Genomic DNA, 21,519 nt, shown 5'->3' with positions numbered 1-21,519 from the left:
TAATGAATATGGCAAAGCATAAATTTAAAAAAAAGAATAAAGAAAAAAAGAGCTTAACTTCAAACGGTCTAAGCAGGAACATACAGGGCATTTTGTCCTGAGGCCAGGTTTAGGTATGCGGGAAATCCCATAATGTGTTTGGCAGTGATGTATACTTTGCTGAAATAATTTACGTTGTTCAAATAGACTTAGAAATCGATCTAATAGGAGAATAGTATATGTATTTATATTGGCTAGATATATGTTTGTATGGGCTAACCTTTTCCTTCCGAGAGATGTACCTGAAAATAAAGAAGTATAAAATACATTGTCTGGAAGTTTTCTAGCCAGCTTAAGTATTTGTAGATTATTTATGAAGTTTGCAGCATGATGATAGAGCTGCACATCTTAAATCTTTCTGCTTACTAATGTATCTCAATCGACTTTTCCCCTCTATCAGTGAATGGAAGAGAGGGTTGCACCCACTAAGATGAAGCAGACATAAGAGACGGTAATGAATGAGGATAATCTTTTTGTCCCTGGGAACTCCAGTGACAAATGAACGCAGATCAAATCCTCAGCACCATGTTCGCTTAGTTGTTTGGTTTCAGTTTTTTTTCTTTTTCTTTTTTGTTTTACCTCAAATGCCTGCCTGAAACGACATCTATTAAAAGCGCGTAGGCGCTAGCTTTGTAGAGGACAATGGGCCACATCACGCTGTCACTTTGGAGGCAGAACTCCCACGGACTGGAGCGAGCGCTGCTGGGAACCAGATGGCGTGTCTTGGCCCAGCCGAGGCGTACGAAGCCGAACCGAGGCACAAGCAGCCTGTTTGGCAAATCCTTTTGAAATTGGGGTAAATTCTTGTGGCTTTCTGTGATCTAGCCTGGATTTCAAATAGTGGGGTTTTGTTTTTTTTTTTTCTTTTCTTTTATTGTATAGCATCAGCAAAGCTTTTTCGCCATCCTGCCGATCCGCTGTGATCAAAAAACGATGCTCGAGTCTTGCTGCTGGTGGGAGGTTTCATAGAGTACCTCTGTGCACAGAGTGGACCCTCTATTTCAATCTGCAGCAGGTGGAGGGAATAAAGTGCTGTGTTAGCCTGGTGTACGTTTTTATATATTTAAATGTAACAGTTTATGACAGAATTCAAAGTAACCAACTTGATATTCATAGAGAAGCTCGGAATTAAAACTGGTGGGCTTTTTTTTCTCTCAGATTTTTTTTTCCCTTCACAAAGGCCCAGAGGCAGCAGCATGATTAACACATCATGAGCTTTTAAGTGCACAAGCATTTTTTTTTTTCCCCCTTCATTTGTTTGCCACGTGCCTAAAGTTAATCACGTGCTTAAGAGCTTTGCTGGATCAGAGGTGAAATCCAGCAAGTCTGACTGTCATTTCTAGCGCAAGCGAACAGAAATTAAGGACTGTTAGCAGGGTTTTGGTAACCGCAGTTGTTTGGGGCTCTGGAGCCTCCAGGTAAAATTGGTGGACCATACTGGCCGCGCAGAGTTCACAGTTAACCTGCAGTATCTGCTTTAAATTTTTTTTATTTGATGATATGCTCTCCATAGTCTGCCTGAAGCATTGATCATAGACTGACTGGTCGCCACCTTGATCCAAAGCGTGTTGGCTGTCAGCCATGGAAGAGTTTTGGGTTTTTCTGTGGCATTTGAAATCTGGTTTTAGTTTATTTTGGCCCTCTTTCTTGTATTTGGGTTGGTTTTGTTGCCCTTGTTCGCTGTAAGATGCTCTGCATCCTTTGACCCTTGCAGTGAAAGGGTTTGCGTGTAAATGACTGAGCACAGGACAAATGTGGTGTGCGGTTATTCCTGCCATGTTGTGGGAGCCAGGTTTTGGTTTGTTGCTCTTTTTGTTGTTGTTCTTTTCTTTTTTTTTCCCCCCCTCCGTTTCACTGACAAAGCAAGGATTATATAGTTGAATTGTCTGTCAGCCCCTATTTTTTCTCCTCTTGTCTCTGCGGCTTTTTATGCCAGTGAATACATTTTAACCAAATTTGACAGGCACAGAGGTCTCAGATATATTTAATTTCTGCCAGTTTCATGAAAATAGCAGGCATTACAGAGGAGAAAAAGTAGTCTCTACAAGGGAAAGCCAGGAGATCAACCTTCATTAGCTATTCAAAAATTTGCGTGGGAGGGCAACTTTGAGACATAAATCAATGGGCAACAAGGCGCCTTCGGTTCTGCCGCTCGCCAAACCCCTCGTCTTTCTCCCAGCTCTACGTTTAGCTGAATCATTAGGAGCAGATACGGCATAATTCTCTGTCTGAGCACGCTGTGGGGTGACATAAGATGAATGTGAGCTGTAGTAGCATTACATTGAACACAAAAGGCAGTTGGAAAACTAAATTCAGATTCACTTATTATTTTTGGATGGACTTCGGGGCCGGGGCGGGCAAGGAAACAGCCCCTTTTAAATTGTCTATGCGCTTAAAGTGGTTGAGCACGGGAGCGGGTCAGGCAAGCTGGTGCTGCCTGTGTGTGTCTGTGTGTGTTTGCAGTGCCGATTAATTACATTTCTTTGTAGCTTGGTAGTGATTTCATCCAGGGGAAATGAAAGGACGTGCAGTTAAATAACCCTCTGTGTGTATATGTAATTTCTGGAGCTGCCTGTGAATGCTAATATTGTTATTCGATAAGTTATTGCTCGGCTTTTGCAGCCGCTTGGCAGAGCACAAGGGGAAGTTTTGTGAACTTTTAGGTGATTTGCCCAGAGAAAATGCAGCAGGTTGGTGAAGGCACAATCTGCTTTTGTGTGTCTCTTCAGTTCCTAATCATTGGATAAAAATCATCATTCATTTTCAGGGAAATAATAGGGAAAATAATGATCTACAGCTTGTTTTTAAAAAAAAAAGTCTAAAGGTATAAATTCTAAATGTATGTGAATTCAACTCTAAAAACGAATCTAAGCCAAGGAAATCTTTCAGTCTGAAATCTGTGGATTTGCTTTTTTGTTGTTCTCTACTTCTGGCTGCCGTTCTGTGAGATGGCGCCTGTTTGGAGGTGTTAATCTATACGTAATGAAATTTCAGAGAACGCATGTACTATATCTGTAGTGCTCCAACTGTTCTTTGAGATCCCTGTGAATGCATCTCACATAATAACCAAAGAAAATAGCGGAAAGCTTGCGATTAGAAACCTGACAAGTAGAGCTTATATAGTGATAGCTAAAAAAGCTACCATTCACATGTTGGCTTTCTTTACACAGCTCAACAAGACATATCAGTGCTTTTGCCAGGGTAGAAAACACTTTAAAACAGAGTACAGGAATTTATGATTTCCATGGCTCACTTTGAAAATCAATCTTTTTCCAGTGTTTTTTCTCTCTTTTCTACTGAAAGCTCTTTTTGAAGGTGTAAGACCTGTTACACTAGCCAGCTTAATCTTTTTTCCCCACTCTGTGTAGGTCAGTAAAGTGAGAACCTTTCAGGTAAACAACACTGAAAGATTAGGACCATTAAAAACATAGCTAATACCTGAGTTGAGTCAATAACGGAGCATCTTACATAAAATTATTGACCATTCCTTACGTACCAGCTTCCTGTTTAGTCTTATTTTCTGGGACATTGTGTGTTTGTCACTTGCTAAATAGGAGGGAAGGTGCAGACTAGGTCAAAATAACTTGCATCTAAGCAGTCTGTGGCACGTAGGCAAGAATATGAGCACAGTAAGAAGTAATTGAAGTGGCAATTGGCCATAGCTGACTATTGCAGTATATTGGTAACTTGTGCACTAGGTTGTTATGTATACTCCAGGTTCACTATTCTACCTGGATTGGGTGAAAATGTGGCTTTAGGAAACAGGCCTGATGTACTGATGTTTTGTGTAGTGGATAAAATACTTGTGTTTGAATTTTATTGATTGATAGTAGAGGAGGTGAAGTAGACTGTATTTCTGGAGGCAAGGGTATACATACAGATCAAAATTGCCAGAATAAAGAAAGCTGGGGCAGAGGAAGATGATGTGAAAGGGGAGTGAAAAGCAAGAGGAGGTGACCGCAAACTGAATACTGGGAGTAAACCAGACTAGAAGAGATTTAAAAATAGAAGAAGTTAAAAAGACACATTTCTGGCAGTCAAATAAGGAAGGGCCACTGAGACTTCTGCCAGCAAAAGATGTGGAAGTATGGAGATAAACCTCAGCAGTGGAAAGGAAAAAGCAAGAACATCAGTCAGCTTGCTGGGTTTTGTCTTTTTTTTTTTTTTTAAAAAATGGGTAAAAATCTCATGCATGTTGATAGTATTAGATTATGAGAGGAGAACTTCAATAGCTGACAGATGATAATGTAACTGTCACTGTTGTGCATGTGGGGAAGTGTCCCTGGAGTTTATAAAAGTGTTTCTAATTCCTAGTCCTTCCTATTTAAAATACAAAGCTTTTAGGAGCCTGATAGCCTTAATGTCGCTGTGGCGTGTGGATTTGGTGTTAACTCAAAGAGCGCTACTTGTGAGAGTCGCCACCAAGAACTCCCTGAAGCACCTGGGCTTCCCTCGGAGGTGTCTCCCACAGTCCCGGCCAGACCTGGCCCCGTTTCACTTATGAGATCTGACGAGATCATAGCCTGGGGTGGGAATGGCTTCTGCGAAGAGCTCCATAGGTTCGGGGAATAGGACAGATTGGGGTCAGGTTGACAAGATTTAAGTTGACATACATTTCGTGAAATGAAAAGGTCACGTTTCAATAAGAAAGAAGTGGGGTTTTTGTTTGTGGGATTTGTCTTTTGGCTTGAATTTCACTGATGGCATTCAGGTCCACCAACGTTAAGTGAATGTGGCCAACCCTTGAATATCAGGGGTTTTGTAAGGATTTCAGGTGGTTACAACTCATTCATCTGATATGTCCCAGTTGTTCGAATATGCCAGTTCACTCCACACCTCCCACACCCTCTGTATTTCAAAAAGCCTTGCCTGTGGCTTCATAAACTAATAATATCCAAGAAAGCTTTGCACCTCTCAGTGGGATGGCAGAGCTGCTTCGATATCCTTCCTTCTCAAGAGATTCAGCTGGGGGGAAATGTTCAGATCTCTGCCTGGCTGAGAAAACTCTCCTTTTGTCCCTGCTATAAAGTTTTAAACCCAAACTAGCCAGGATTTTAAATGGGTTAAAACTTCAATAAGGAAAATTGTTCTTGTATTGAAACATTCCTGTTTTTTTCTCTTGAAACACTTATGGCATCACCTCAAAGCCCTAGCTGTGCTCTGTGCTGTCTGTAAATGCAACAAAAAAGTTGCTTCTGGCTCAAAGAGAATATAATCTATATATAAAATATAATGCAACCAGAGGGAGTTCTCACTAATATGGGCTCCCCAGTTGGAAATAAACTGTTGTATATATGTCTACTGTGGACAGGAGGGTTGGAGGTTTCTGTTTTCTGCATTTGAGTCTGCTGTTAAAGGACTTCTGCTGATAGCTATTTTTATTCTTCTCAGTATTTTTCTCTTTGGCATTGATTTGTTTACAGCTCTTGTAGTTGCACCCAATTTCCACCTGTCATGGAGGTGCGATGACTTAAGTTGGGTCTCATACATAAGGAGTTCCTAATACCAGTTTGAAATACAGTACCCCCTAAGGTGTACGTATTAAGACCCTTAACACTTTCATTCACTGGGCCTACTTTTTCCCAGGTGTGGTTGGTGTGGTCACTCCAAGTAATTGGTACCAGAAAAATAAATCTTTAGTTTTCCTAAACACACCTGCATTACGATGCTATTGGAAGCTGTTTACCCAAATGGTATTATTGACAAAATGTTCTTCCACCTACACTGCAGTACTCCTTCCTAGAGGGGCAAACAGACTCCTCCATTTTTGCCTTCTTTGATCAGAGCAATCAGCACGCCCATAGCATCTAAAGACGAGTATTTCCGTACCCAAGTGAATGTGATAGCAGCAAATCTCCGCTCCATGGGCAAATGAGATGTGCCAGGCATTTTAATGATGAGGTAGGTTAGCCAGGTTATAATTGTCTTTAATTTGCACTTGCAGAAGCTGTAACATTTACCTGAACATGATTGGCACTGGCAGAAGTGGAAAATTCTGTCGCACTTTTGAAAAAAAAAATCAAAGAAACAACTTCAGATCTCATATTTGAAACAGAATATCCTGCTGATTGACCACGCACATTGGTATCAGTAGGATTTTTTTGATCCGTAGAGCTGAATGATCGCTGCAAGTAGTGAACACAAAAAATTAGTTCCATGGTGGAAAGCATGTAGTTTTGCTTTTATCTTTTTTTTTTTTTTTTCTTTTCCAAGAGCATTACAGAACGCTCAGCCCTTTTCCCTGCTGAATGGCACATTGAATTCTTGCTCTTCTCTTTGCTGTCCTCAGAGACTTGGAAAATTTTTAACTGAGGTTATCTGGGGTTTTGCCTAGTTTAGTTATTTTTAATAATGGAAAGAAGAGGCTGTCCTTCCCACCCCGCCCACTATTGCACCTTTTTACTGTAAAATATAATTTCCTTCATGAATGAGAAATGAGTGATGAACATAATAACTAGTGCAGGCCTGTGCACCAGTCCTGGCACTTTTCATGAACTCGTAAACTAAGGCTGTGTTTTCTTATTCTGTTGTGTCCTGCAAACTTCCCCTCTTTCTTTGCAGAAGTTCGTGCAGGAAATACCCATAGGCTTTAATTTCATACTTACTGCTGCATTTTTTGTTATTTTTCAACTTCTGCAGTGAATGGTTTTTGCTTTCAGTGTTTCTGTTCTGTAGGAGGGAACTGTGGGTGGTTACAGCTGTAACGTGTGCTCCATAATCTCAAAGCATTTGTTCAAAAATTTCCCGTTTGCTCTGTTTCATTTTTAACCAGTTGAGTGGCGTATGCCGGTGCCCTGGGGGAGACTTGCTGCTCCAGCATCGCAGGCTGAATTGCATCCCACCAACACTTGGAGCACTTGGCAATTGCGACAGGACCCTACAAGACCCACAGCCTCCAAAGAGAGGATGAGATGAGGGATGAAGGTTGTGTTGTAAGCCTAGCAATTGCTGTGGGTGGGAATTGAGGAGAGAGGCTGCTGAAGATTTTATTTTGTGTTTGGTCTAATTTTTTCCCCTAAGCTTCTGGCCAGCCGGTCCACAACCCACGTTTCTGCTGAAGCCACTGGGGGAAAGCAGGAGGGCTTATTAGGGAACAGTGGGAGTTGTCTTGTTGGTAGCCGACAGCAGAAGGGCCAAAGTATTGATTGGGAAACGTGCGAGAAAAGGATACTGCTTCCTAAGAGGAAGCAGAAAGCATGAACAGCAGGCGGTTTGGATGGGAAGAGGGATTTCGGATTAGGGGCAAGGAGGAAAGAGACCACTGCTTGCCTTGGTTTACATCCATCCTGAGTATTTGGGAGCATGTGGATGTATGTCCTCATGTTAACACTCTCCACAAATCCTTTTTTTTTTTTTTCTCCTTGTTGTGATGATGTGATATTTGCAATGCAAGTTTCCTTGATACTGTTGTTATAGAGACATTTCTCCTCTCTTCGTGCCAACTATTAAGAGCCATCATGTGCAATAGCATTTGAGCTTATTCTTCTCCTGGCATTAGCAGAGAGATTTCTTCTCTTTGTAAATGTTGCAATGTTTTGCAGCTTAGTTATAAATATAGCAAAATCATGTTGCTTTAGTTCCAGCATCTGGTAGGATCACTTTAAAATATAATTGAGTAAAAATTAGAATTTAAACAGCAATTTTGTCCTATTTTGCTACTTTAAAACCAAAAAATCCAACTTTTTTGTCATGATATGTATAAACAAATCTCTTCTTTCTTTCATGAAACTAAAAATAACTACAAATGCAGTCTCTTCCCAAATTGCTTGCAATTTATATTAGCAGTGGCTTCAAGATTCAAAGTGTGGATCTGCCTATTGAACAGTCCCTGAACTGATGGATATAAGATTGTGGGCTTTGTCAGGGAGACAGCCAGACATGAAACCCTCTTTGCCTCTTGTTTACTATTATGGATGTTCACTTCTGATAATTTTGTAAAGAAATGAAACGCAGATGAAACGTGTGTGAATCTTGTTGCTGTGCATACAGGTTCTTGCAATGTAGGGTGTGCACCATCATTTCTCTATGCTGCTAAAATGGAGTATTCAACCCCTCTCTTGGGGAAGTACATGGCAGGTTTGTGGTGGGGTCTAAAATTGAAATAAAGGATCTATTTATTCTCTCTCTACTTTTCTTTTTCTTCTTCTTTCTTTCTCCTTTTTTTCACTGTCTTGTTTTTTGGGGGAGCCTTTGGACAAAAAGGCCTTTGAAATTCTGTCCAAGGTTTTGTCTTCTCAAGTCTGGTCTCTGTTTCAGCACAGAAGTTTTGTTCAGCCCTAATAGTAGGTACAAATCTGTGTTCGGGAGAGGACGCTGCTTGGAAATAGGTCGTGAGCACTTCTGTGAACCAATTGTCAGTTTAGTATCTCGGTCTAACCTTCTTCTGAGCAAAAAGTGGCAGTCATCTTCCCTTTCACAACATAATTCAAGCCTCCAAATTCCCCATGTATTTTAAATCAGTTGATGAAACTTCTCTGATTCTCTGCAAGGAAACGTTTATTTACACCTACAGAGAGAGCCTACAGAGCTGGAAAAGGGGAAATGCCTCTCTTTCTGTCTCAGAGCTCCTCGTTCATTAAGTTAATCTTTGCAAGAGTGAAATATTTTCATAGCCCTGGTTTGTAATTTATATTTCTGTGTAAAAGTAGTAAGACTATTGCTTGCGAAAATAACTGAACCTGGAGTAATTTCACTATTTTTTCTTCTGATGACTTGAAGAAGACTGAAGACGTACATGAGAGATCTGTTCCTGTGTCTTGAAATGCATTTCATTAGTCCCTGCTTCTAATTCAGCTACTTTGGGAGAGGCTCTCCTTGGCAAACAATGTCTGTGCTATAGATTTGTGGCTGTAGTCAGAAACCTGTTACATCTGTTAAAAACGTGTAAAAAATGGACTCTGCCACAAGAACTTCCTCTAAACTTAATCAAAGCAGATAATGTGGGCAAAGGATAGATAAGGAAACAGTTCAGTGATCCTACTCCAGGCTTCCCAATTCTCATCATTTAGATTATGCTGTTCTTAATTTATACAAAGGCCTCACCCCTTGGAAGAGATGGCCAGTAGAAAAAGAAAACTTAACATGACTTGGTGGTTGTAGTTTGCTATCTTTTTGCATCACAACATTTATTTTGCAGTGTTCGGAAAAGATGCGTTACCGAGTGAGAGAATTTTACATGCCATATCTTCATTTAAAAGCTGTGGCACACATTAAATTTAATTACTCTCCTTCTATGGCTTAAATTGAGGGCAGCTTCAAAAATGAGGGTGGCTTCTATTAAACTTAATTACTTTTCCCTGCAGTCTGCATGGTTAGTAATCACGGGTAGATTCTAAACAAAGATACAGTAGAGAGATTCTTTTATGAGAATAGGGCTGGAAAGTAGCCTATAAAATATAGAGAGATGCCAAATACCTTTTATACCCAGCTTTAATTTATTATTGTTATAGTTAGCTAGTATAATAATAATAATAATAATAATGTTTCAGTGTGATTAAGAAGGTATTGCTGGGGAAGGGGTGTTAGTTGAATTTGGCCTTTAAATGTTTAAGCAATGAATTCTTCAATTTCTGCAAGTTCTTTTGCAGATTTATGGGGTGAAAAAAGGTTAATGATAGAATTTTTTTACAATGTGTTCTATTGACTATAGATGGCAGATCTGACAGTTAAAATGAAAATTGTTCCAGAAGAAACTTGAGTCAAACTAATTATTGGAGATGTTATAGGGATGTATAATTATATTCACCTTTTAAAAAAAAAAAAAGAGAGGGGAAAAAAGTTTTATTACAACCGCGCTTTTTAAAGAACAAGTGGAGAAATAAAAGCTGTAATTGTTCTTAATTATAGCTAACTGTAATTGCACACGACTGCAATACGCAGCACATCAGCAGCAGATTAAGAGATCCTGGCATATGTGTAGTGTACAGAGCAACTTTGAGCAGAGGTGTAGTTTTATGAATATAGTTATGTATAATTTAGGTCTCCTACTTTGGATTCCATCCGTGTTGATTTTGTTTTATTTTTATGGCTATTGTGGCAAGATAATTTTCACCTGGAAAGTGCTGCTGCAGTGATTTATCTGTTCTAAATGAGTCAAAAACCTTCAAAAGGAAAACTTGTTTTCTTTTACACCAATGTTGTGTTGTGACCAGGAGAGATTTTCTCAAATGCCCTTGTGTATCTACTGATGCAGATAGATGGCTAGCAGGATTTTTATTTTAAGCATCTGAATATAATCAACACCGAGCTCCCAAGGATTTTGCAACATGGTTGAAAATCTTTGTTAGCAATCTATCCACAAGTTTTTTAGATTCAAACCTCTTGAAAATGTAACCCATGAGTCTTTAGCCCATGTGAAAACGCTGCTTTGAACAAAAGCTAGGGATGCGAATGCCTAAAGTTAGACTCCGATTTCTTCTCTTTGCACCTGATTTACAGTCTAACTTTTTTTCAGCTGCATGCTTTCAGCTCCTGTTTTTGAGTGCAGTTTTGCCTGTAAAACACTAAGCTGTTGTTACATAGTGAAATAAAGAGGGAATGCAGATGCTTAAAGGAGGCTGTTGAGGTTCAAAACTACTAGTTATACTGCAAAGCAGATCGTTGCTGAGTGAGGGTCAGTGGGCACCATATTATCAATGAATGTGTGCATGTTCTTGTGATGGTAATTTCTGCACCTCTTGAGTACTTCAGATGCATTCAGTCTTTGTCTTGATGTGCCAGGATCCTCTCTGATGTTCCCAACCTGTTTTAAGATGTTCCTTTTACCCAAAAATAAATAAAATCCATCTGTCACTGAATGCCTTCCTTCCAAAACACAGTTTTGCAAAATGTTTCAGTCTTGGACCAGCAGCAGAGTTGATTCAGCCTAAACTTTGTGGACCAGAAGGGATCTTTTAGACTGCTGGGATAGGGTTGGTTTTTTGCTCTGCTTGCTGGAACAAACTATAGCCCCAGTTGTAAGGAGCTGTACTTCTAAGTTTGTTCAGCTTTGTAGTTTGGGAAAAGTGTGTATGTCTACCCAAAAGCAGTAGAGAAGGCTTTACGAAAGAACAGTGTGCTTTTAAAAAAGGGGTTTCACCAAGAAGGACAACGATGCACAAGAAGTGAGTGGCAGATTTCTAAGACTAAGAAGCAGCATCAAGAAATTGGGTGAAATCACTCACAGCAAAAAGAAAAGGTAAAATGGATGGCTAGATACACAAGCAAGCATGCAAAGTTGTAGGAATAATAGAAGTTAAACTCATTCTTGCAGGTAAAAATAAGAAATCAAAACTTGTTGTTTCAAAAAGCTTACTGCATGGAGAATCTCCTGATAACCAGCATGTTGTAAATAAAATGTTTGCTTCAAATGGCAGCACCGTAGCAAAAATGTATCTATTACAGGGCTGCTAATAAGCCAACGTGAGCAATATTTCTTGACAGCAGGCTGTGGGTGTTTTTTAATAAATCTGTGTTAAGTAGAAAAGGAATAGAAGCTGAAACCCAAATAGCAAGCCACTTTGGCTACTGTTTTCTCACTCCAAGTAGAGATGGATGCATTGACCCCGATCCGAAATTTGTGAAGGATAATTCTGGTTAGTAGAAGCTAATGTGGAATTAAATGTGTATACATTTGTGTATGTGTTCCCAGAAAAGCTAATGATATGATTCCAAATGCTGAACATGTTCCCCGCTCCTCTTTGTTAATACAGTGTTGCTTATGCTCTGCAATAAACTATTATTTCTGTGCTACTTCTGTAATTACATTTAATAATCAGCTCTCACAGTCCAATAGTATTAAACGTAGGAGTCTTTTCAACAAACTATGATAAATAGCTCCTTGCAGAACTGTTGTACTTGAGGAAGCTTTATGGCTCTCTTTGTAAGATTTGTCATTTTCTTAATGCAGCTTCAAAAAGCTTCTGAGCTTCGTTATGGACCGTCACTGTATTTTTCCCTTCCCCCTCTGCCTGTGAGTGTAGCTGGGTAAATGAAGCTTAATGTGCCATTTCCAAGCACTGTGACACTCCTCCAGGGCTGGTTACATTTACCATTGCTAAAGTCTAAATAAGTGAGTTTTAATGAGCAGGAATGCTTGCTAATAGCTGATTCAGGTACTTAGTAGTCCGTGTTATTTAACTGTAGTAGAATTACAGAACATAAATGGTCTGATGATTAATAGATGTACCTGCTATATATTGCAGTCTAATAGTTTTTGCCATTAAAGAACTATCTTAACATCTTTTGGGTTGGATGTGGTTGGGGAGAAAAGGACTTGCTTGTAGATTTATATCACTGGTAACATACACCTTAAAACACTTTATATAATAATTTCACAACACCATCAATATATTGTTCAGTAACATTAATGAACTCGTTAGAGAACGGTGGTACTTGTGTAATTCAACTTCCTGAGGTGGCCAGCTCAGCAGCTTTATTCTCTCTGCTTAGGGCTGTCAAAAATAAATTCAACCCATCCTTTTAAGGTCAGAAATAAGGCAGTGAATTAGATCTTTATCGCCTTTCTTCTCCTGTCCCTTTAATTTTGGGCAGTAGTAGAGGGACCAGTAAGAACAGAGCTTGACTGTATTTTCTGATTTGTGGACGGGCAGGTGGCAAGAGAGAAAAAAAAGGCAAAAAATAACAGATGAACAACAAGTGAACAAGAATGAAGTAATAATAGCGTCCAACATCTGTTGCTGTTTGCGCTGAGATACTCCAGAAGATACTGCAGTATTTATGGAAATCGTATAAGGACTGTTTTGAACTGCAGCTAATGGGACACAGACTGCTGGCTGGCAGGCTTGTTCACAGCATCCTTTCTGCTTTTTTCCTATTCCATCCCATGTTTCAACCTGACATTTGTGGGTTTGGGATCACAAGGAGGAGATGTCAGGACAGAATGGAGCTAAGCAGTGACTATCGTTGACTAACCAGTAGAGAGAAAGGCAGTAACTATTTCAGCAGGTGGATTAAAAGACAATATGGGCAGATGTCTGAAGGAGATGTTGGCAACAGCGGTGTTCCAGGTAGAGATGAGCTGTTTGCAGTAGTTCCTGTATCCGTCCGATGAAACTTCTGATAAAGAAAACAGGCTTTTCCAAAGCCATCGAACGCTTCCTCAGAGCTGGGTTAAGGTAGCTGCAGCATTTATCAAAGCTGGTTTCTGTTTCCATAGCTGGAAGCGTAGACAGAGGAGTTCGCATCTGCCTGTGGTACAGCATGTGGCCATGCCCAGCATCCCTCCTACAGCATGACACTTCAGCAAGAGCTGACCTTGTGAGATTTCTGGTATTTGCTGCCTTCTGAGTGGAAAAATTCAGTGAGAGTTCACTGCTCTCAAAACTGGAAGTAGGAAGACCCCAAAGCCTGGGAATTTGTGGGGTCTTCAGGGGGGGTTGTTGTGTTTTGTTGTGGGTTTTTTCCCCTGGTAGCTGGCGGCGCAGTTCCTGTAGAAAACAAGTTGTTTGCATATTGAATTGAGCAAGTAAGGCCATCCTCTTCCTAACTGATGTTAGTTCTTCTAAGGTGCCTATATTTTAGCATCCTATTTTGTTCCAGAAGTCCCTCAGCTTCACAAAACTACAGATTCCCAAATGCGAGTCTCTGCCAGGTCTGCATTGGGTGAGAAAATGAATAAATAGTTGAATTAGCTGAAGTATCCAAGTTGTTCTGATTCAGTAAAGTATCTCAGTATCCTGACACCAGGATGAGATGCCATTTCCAAGCTTGGCATTTCTTCATGGAGAATCAAGAGTTACTTCTCAGAAATAAGTTTAAATAAAGCCTCCAAATTTTTTGACTGGCTTCAAGTCTGTCTATATTAGTGAAAACATCCAGCTCCAGGGAATACCAAAGTTTTGAGCTGTTAGCATGTGAAATTGGAGGTGGGGGGGCAGGGGAGAGAGAAGAGTGAGTTGTGGGCGTTCTATGGAGAATAGTTGTTAGGGTGGCTTTTTCTTTTTGGCATTCATCACCGAAGACATCAACATTTGACCCAACCAACAGCTGCTACACCATAAAAGATACTTGTGTAGATGGTACATATAAGTGGTCCCTGCACCCTACACAAATATGATAAAGTCTTAAATATCAGAAGATATTTCCCTGTACAACATCCTAGAAACCAAGGAAAGAATCTAGGCCATCACTGTCTATAGTGCTTGAATAATTTCTGTGTCTTTCTTCATAAATCTTATGCATCCTCGTGATTGTATGACTTCTTGGGGTTGTTCAGCCTGGAGAAGAGAAGGCTCTGGGGACACCTTCTAGCAGCCTTCCAGTACGTAAAGGAGGACTACAGGAAAGCTGGAGCGGGACTTTTTACAAGGGCATGTAGTGATAGGACAAGGGGTAATGGCTTTAAACTGAAAGAGGGGAGATTTAGATTAGATGTAAGGAAGAAATTCTTCACTGTAAGGGTGGTGAGGCACTGGCATAGGTTGCCCAGAAAGGTTGCAGATGCCCCATCCCTGGCAGTGTTCAAGGCCAGGTTGGATGGGGCTTTGAGCAACCTGGTCTGGTGGAAGGTGTCCCTGCCCATGGCAGGGGGGTTGGAACTAGATGATCTCTTTAAGGTCCCTTCCAACCCAACCCATTCTATGATTCCATGATTCTTCTGTAGAATTAACACATGGCCCACAGTTCTCTTTCAGTTCTATTTTTGTACAACTGAGTTTGCCCTCAAATTACTGCTGAGACTTCAGGTGTGATTCCCCTCCTTTCCTTTGTACCATGGAGAAGAGATGGTGGTAAAGTTTAACACTGCAATCAATGGAAATGGTAGCATGAGCTACAGGTCAGTCAAATACCAAGTGTGCAAAATTTTCTACCCAGGGACGTTACAGCAGGTTTAAAGCGCATAAGGGGAGGAGTGTCTGCTCTGTTTTGGATGGCTGGTCTTCTCATTTTGGAGAAAGACAGAGGGTATTTTCCTCCCACTGAGCTCATACAGCTCCCTGAGGCAGGAGCCTGTGCATCACTTCTTTCTCTCCCTGTACTAACAGGGTGAGGATGTAGGAGTTGGTACCGTGGTGGATTCTCCTACATGTTCTTCCTGCTGCTTGCTGTGCCCCAGAGCGCCAAATTCTGTACCCATGGTGCTTCCTTCCTTCGCTTCTGAGTCATTAACTTTCAAAATGCAGCACTTCCCTGAAAGAACACACGGCAACGGCAGTCCCTGTGCTGCGACAGCCGTATCTGCACATCCACGATGGCAGGGTCTGACCTTGGAGCAAAGCACCGAAGTGGGATCTTTCTTCATTTCTCCTCTATGCCCTGGCATTTCTCCCTGATGACCCTGGCTAAATTGCATCCTATCTGTGCCCCTGTTACCAACCTATAAAATGGACACACTGCTGTTTCTTCCACCTATTCATTTTTATTTTGCTCTTTAATACCAGAGCAGATGACGTAAGAGAGAGGAGCTTTCATCTGACATCCTTGGCGGGTGCTTAGACAAGAGGCCAAGATCTTAGCTGGGATTTGTAGGTAAATTGCAAGGAGTGAGGATTTAGCCTGAATTACGCTTTAACTTGTAAGTTATAATATTGCTGTCTTCAAAGATGTTTGGGGGGGGCATTAAATAGAGACTTAAATTTTTATGAAATATATAAAATAGTCACAATGATGAGGACGTGTTTTATTTGGGGTATTATTTGTGTACTGGATGTACACTGGACTTACACTGTTTTGGTGGCAGGCGCTTATCACTGAATACATAGAGATTTCTTTCCTCCTTACCTTAGGAGGAAAGAAAAATTCAGAAGTAGCAAATTTAGAATAGTGAAAAATGCAGCTTTTAAAAATAATCATTGGAGAAAAAAAGAAGCATGTTTGCTCATGTCCTTTATCTCAGTCAGCTAATCTTGCAGAATGTCAGCTTGTATAGAAATAGATTTTTACATATGAACTTGTTACATCACTTCCTAAAAAAAGAGTATTTAGCTTGTACTTAAATAGCACATTCAGAGACTGTTTATGCAGTATTTCTGCTGCAAATGTATGATCCTTGTTAGATAGCTAAGCTCTGTGTGAAGTTTTAAAACTGCAGTGTATTTATTTGCTGCTTACTATGTGAAAGATTAAATACTTACAAAAGTATCAGTTTGAAATCTTGATTTTTTTAATATCATAATTTTTTTTAAAGATGGAATTGTTTTCTACCATTTTGACCTTTACTGGTCATAGGGAACAATTCTAAAAAAAAAGATATGCTAAAAGTATGTGATAGAGAGAAACTGAAACCTTCTGTGAAATCCATTAAATTAGTCATAGCAAAACTGAATTCAAAATTTAAACCCCATATTTTATCCAACTGGAGCTTGTTTATTTTGTTGCACCCTAACAAAGCTGAGAAACTACCCAATTTAAGACCAGTGAAATATCTTGTGTCTCACAATGGTATTTCAATACACGTTATTAATTCTTCCAAGTCAACTCCGACGTAATGCCCCATGTGATTTTAGGAAGAGCAGAGACAACAATGTGTCTTTGGAGGTGCCATTTTTCAACTGAAATGTGAAATCAATGTCCTGACCATTTGTGGTCATTAAAAATCCCATGGCACTTTTCTGCAAGAGTAGAGGCATTGACTCCCAAGTCTTGGTGAAATTCCAACTAAGTAATTATATTCCTCCTGATACAACCTTCCTTTTAAAGCTAATTTAATGTTCCTCTTCAGCTGTTCTCCCCTGCTTTAAGTGGAAAATCCTTCATTTCCCTTTGTAAACTTTTCTTTAGTTCTGCTTTATACTGACAATTAGTAGCTGTCTTTTCTCTTGCCACATCACTGATGCATGTCTACGCAGTGCAAGCATGGACCCCTACAATTTAAAAAGCTGTTTATTGATGGTCTGGTTAAAGCCATTGAAATTAATGGGACGTAGCCCTTTGAGTTGGTGGTCACAGGAGCCATCAATGCTGTAGCTTAGAGGTGTTGCTCAACAGTATGTTTTGGACCCCTCTCTACCCTGATTTTCTTGTGTTGCTGAGTGTAGTGTAGAGAGTTGGTATGGTGTCTGCTCCCTGTCTGCGTGTAGGCAGAACCAGGAACGAGTGGTCGAAACATCAGACACGTCGTTTGTTCCGGCAAGCCAGATTTGCCCATGGGGTAAAACAAAGAACAACTTCACGGTTATGCAATATTTGGAAATATTTCAAGGTGGAACTTCCTAGTTATCAACGTTATTGCAATTTGTTACACACAGCTTATCAGCACACGTGCCATATCCAGTTATGCTCACAGTGGATATTACTGGAAAAATATAAAACTTTTCAAGTGATCCTCTCAAATACTTCATTTCTCTTCAACTTGTACTTATTTCTGTTCAGAAGTATATCCCTTCTGGTATGATTAATGCTTGTTCCAGGTGTAGGACTCCGTTTAGTAAAGGGTTGAACGTTTCACCCAGACCAGAAATATCAGCTTAACTTTGAGGGGGGGTTTTGTGCTTCATGGAGAATGAGCATAAGTGATAGATCTAACTGCTCCTACAGGGAATCAGATGGGTCATGGTCACTTGTCCTGGAGAAGACAGGACCATCTAACCCTCCTGGTTGAAATGATGACTGCTGGCTCTGATGCGTACAACCATGACCTCAGGGTTTGGACACTTGTCTTCACAAGTTGGAAGACTCCCGTATTCTGCATCGTGGGGGTTTTCTGCTTGCATTTGTGCTGCTTTCTTAATCACACACCATACAGATCCCTTCTTCAGCTTTGCCCTTATCCTTATGTCCTTATCCTCATGTGCCTCGTGTGCCGTAGGCGGGCTTTATCCTCTCCCCAAAGTGTGAGATGGAAAAAGGAAGAACGGTGACACGATTGCAGGAATGTGTTGCTGCCTTTCTTTTTGCATCTTCCCCAGCACCCCGACAGATTGCTTAGCTTGAATCCATATGCTTTCCTTTTCACAACAAAAATTGTTCTCAATAGAGACCTAAAGTGATTTCCAAATCACTAAGGGTCATGATCCTGCAGAAGAAAAAATTCTTTCTAAGCATAGCCTTGACTCCTATGGTTTGAACACAGTACTTGCTAAGTTTCCTGGCATGCGTCTCGCAGAATATACACAAGATTAACTCAGTTGCCCTTTAAACCCCTGCCCTGTCTCTCGTGCCTCAGTTTACATCTCTGCGGAAGCACAGCATGGAGTATTAAACCGGACAAAAACGTTGCACAGTTAAACCTCAGAGCTGTGTTGTGCCAAACCCTGCACGTAGGTGGGTAACAACAGCTGCCAGTCAGCCTCTGAGGGAAGAGCACCATATGATTTCTCAGTGAACAAAACATTTAATACAAACACAACACTTTCCAAATACTCTGAAGAGTTTTCCTGAACAACTTTCTTTAAACAAAACTAATAGGCAGTAAAGTCTGTTTGCTGATCTTTATGCAGATCTTCCCACTTCCACTTCATTATAAGGTTTTGACTAAAATATTTATACTTTTCTGCTTTGGTACACATCCTACCCCAATCCTACGGGAAGGATTTCTCAGCCTGTAGAGAGAAATGACAAAATGTGTGCGTGGTGCTTGGTTCACCCACACTGGGTTTCTGAGTTTTGAGAATAGCTATGTAGTCCTCTCTGGAGGGTGCAGAGCCTCTTCAGTAGGTCAAAGCTCCTCACAGATCTAATGAACAATTTGTAAACCCACAATCTGATCTTTTTGGAAGACCATACGTGACAGGGTAACATTTGGGGGTGCAGATCTCCCACCCAGCACCCTCCTGGCTTCAAAAGCACCTTCCTCTTCCATACGTACGGACCACACTACCCCAGATCGGTCCTGCACCGCTGAACACAAAATGCTGGGAAATTGTAAATTACCTTCCTGGAAATCCTGTGACTGCTTTTTATAATGTCACCCTCCACCTAACAGCTTTTCTAGGGTCTTTAGCCTTGTCCTCTTCTGTCCTTAGCATTGTTGTGCATTAGCTTATCCCATTTGCATTGGCACTGATTTCAGTGGAATTCAGGGCAGCCCTAACGAAGCATTTTGGTTTCCATCTTCACTCTTTTCCAAGGTCATCCTTTCATATCATAGGCAGGACGTGAAAATACGTGGTCTTGTATTCATTTTCCCTTTGAGTATTACCCTTCTCTTGTTTTTATCCTAGGAAAAAAAAATATCTGTAGATACAGTAAATTATGAGTTATATTTATTGTACGTGTCATTTGGGACTACTAGGGATCTGAAAATTGGTTGTATAAGTCTAGCTTCAGTTTCTTGAAATACTGCAGAATCCATACTACTGTATCCATTATCTTTAAATAAACTTTAAGGGTTTTCTTGATGAGTAATTTGCTCCGTAAGATTTTCTTTTTTAAACTCCCATGAAATATATTTATAGAGCAGTGTTTCAATTCCTGATATTTATAGGACACTTACAGTGGACATTAACCGTCTTCAGCAGTCCATGTACCATTTATTTCCAGTGACATTGTAGGGATAATTGTGTTTGTTTTCTAGGAAAATAATATTTTTAGTTTAATAATCTAAAGGGGGGGTGGGTATGGTTTGAATGTTTACTGAGTTTATGAGAAATAGTGGAAACTTTGGCTAGTTGCGAAGAATCAGACTTCTCCTCTTTTACTTGTGAATTTTAGAGTTTTGTTTGAGTTTGATCTGTATTTCAAAAATCGTTACCTTACATATTTTTGTTTAAAATTGGAATTTGATCTGACCAAATGTGAAACTGGCAACACAATTAATTACATTAAAAATGTATATGCTAAAGGCCTGCAGTGTCTTTGTTCAACATTCTGATCACATTCAGATTTTTTACTGCTGTATCGACTATTTAATAATTGTTTTCATAAGGCCAGCATCTCTTGTAGAGAGGGTTATTTAACAAAAATGAAAATCTTTAGAAATTTAGATGCACCAATCACTCACTGCTCTGCTCAGAAGCTGACTGTGTTTCCAGTTAAACATCCTCTTTTAAACCTAGCTGCTTCTGCTTCTTGACGCTTCCTGCAACACCCACCTGTGATTTGCCTGGTTCTCTCTTTAAGCTGGATGAGCAACTGCTATTTTATAAAATGTGCTCCCATACCCTAAAGCAATAAGGTTTGTGCTATTCTGTTATTAAAGCGATAATAGGTAGCTAAAGGCTAGGGAGTCCCTTTAGAAGAAGAAACAAAGAAACGCCCAGCCTGACTTTTTAGTCCAGGTTCTTTCCCCAAAAAAGCATTTCAATGAAAGGTGATGATGCCTGTGATTAGTGGTGGAAGAGAAATATTTCCTGACTGTTGGAACCACTTAGTGATCCAGTTCTTTGATAGGTTACAGAAAATATCATATAAATTCTTTGAACTGTGTAAGTTATGAGTAGGGCTTGGAAAATAAGGTGGTATGACACCAACGTGCAGAGGTTTAATGAAAATAAAATATCTAAAACGTACAGCTGTATCAAATTACCCCATAGAAACCGAGTCTGTATTGCTCCACTCTAATTTCATTTTCTTATCTCTTTCCATTCTCTTCCTCTTGCTCCTGGCTCTCACCTTTGATGCCATTTATATCATGGACTTTGTTCATCACAGGCACCCGCTAAATACAGACCTGTCTGCCTTTGCTGGGGTGGGAACTGGCTCTTCTGAAAGGGCTTATATAGCTGTCGGTCTGCCGCTGAATGCTGTGTGCAAGAAAAGGGTGTGAGCCATCTTTTTTTTTTTTTTTGCTTATTCCTCTTTGCAACCACCGAACACGGTTCTGCTCTGTGCCTTTTGAAGCAAAACGCCGGGAGGTTTAAGACAACCTTCTGTGACCGGCAAACTGCGCAGCTTGAAGATAGAGACTCAATGAAAATGCAAAGCCATGCATGTTTAGAGGGACCATTTTATCTTCTCTGACACTGTAATGGAGTCTACAATGGCCAGTGTAACCATTAAGGAAAAAGCCTGGGTGTCACTGTGGGGTGCTCCATAAAAAAAATTAATCCTTAAAAAAACAAGACCTTGTAGCTGCTCATAGTTCATATAGTGCCAAAAAGCATCAGGAATCTGGAACTAAAGAGGAGCTCTGAATTATTGTGGCCTTAGTATAATAACTCTGTAGTTGCCCCATCAAAAAAAGTGGCTTCAGAACATTGTAAAGTTCTACAAGAGCTTTCAAAAATATCTTTCTTTTTTCTTTTTTTACTTTGGATTCATAAAGAAATTAGGCTTGGGGGTTCAATCTGTATTTATAAGGTTTATACCCTCAGAACAAAAATGCGTAGGCTTGGTTCCATGCTTAGAGGTCACTAGATCCACAGTTTTGGGAATTGTTAAGGCAAGGAAGATTTTGAGACCTGTATTAATTACCACCACCACCACCTCCCCCCCAAAAAACCCCAACATTAGATTTCCCCCAGCACCACCACCTGTATGTAAAAGTGGATGGAAGGATTTTCTGTTCCTCAGCTGTAAACAAGGAGAAGAGAGTATTATGTTGAGAATTGTCCCATACCACAAGTTCAAAGCTACAGATCTGAAATTTTGCAATTTGGATCT

At 40.2% G+C, this 21,519-nt stretch overlaps 1 protein-coding gene across 1 annotated transcript in view; it reads left to right on the top strand.

Moving 5' to 3' along the window:
- CELF2 (CUGBP Elav-like family member 2) overlaps window positions 1-21,519 on the top strand; it is a 379,009-nt gene that overhangs the window by 43,075 nt on the left and 314,415 nt on the right. The gene's annotated exons all lie outside the window — the stretch shown is intronic.

This window comes from Harpia harpyja, chromosome 6 (genome assembly GCF_026419915.1).
Source record: "Harpia harpyja isolate bHarHar1 chromosome 6, bHarHar1 primary haplotype, whole genome shotgun sequence".
Lineage (NCBI taxonomy): Eukaryota > Metazoa > Chordata > Aves > Accipitriformes > Accipitridae > Harpia > Harpia harpyja.
Note: the sequence above shows the minus strand (reverse complement) of the source record. Positions and strands in the feature narration are given on the sequence as shown.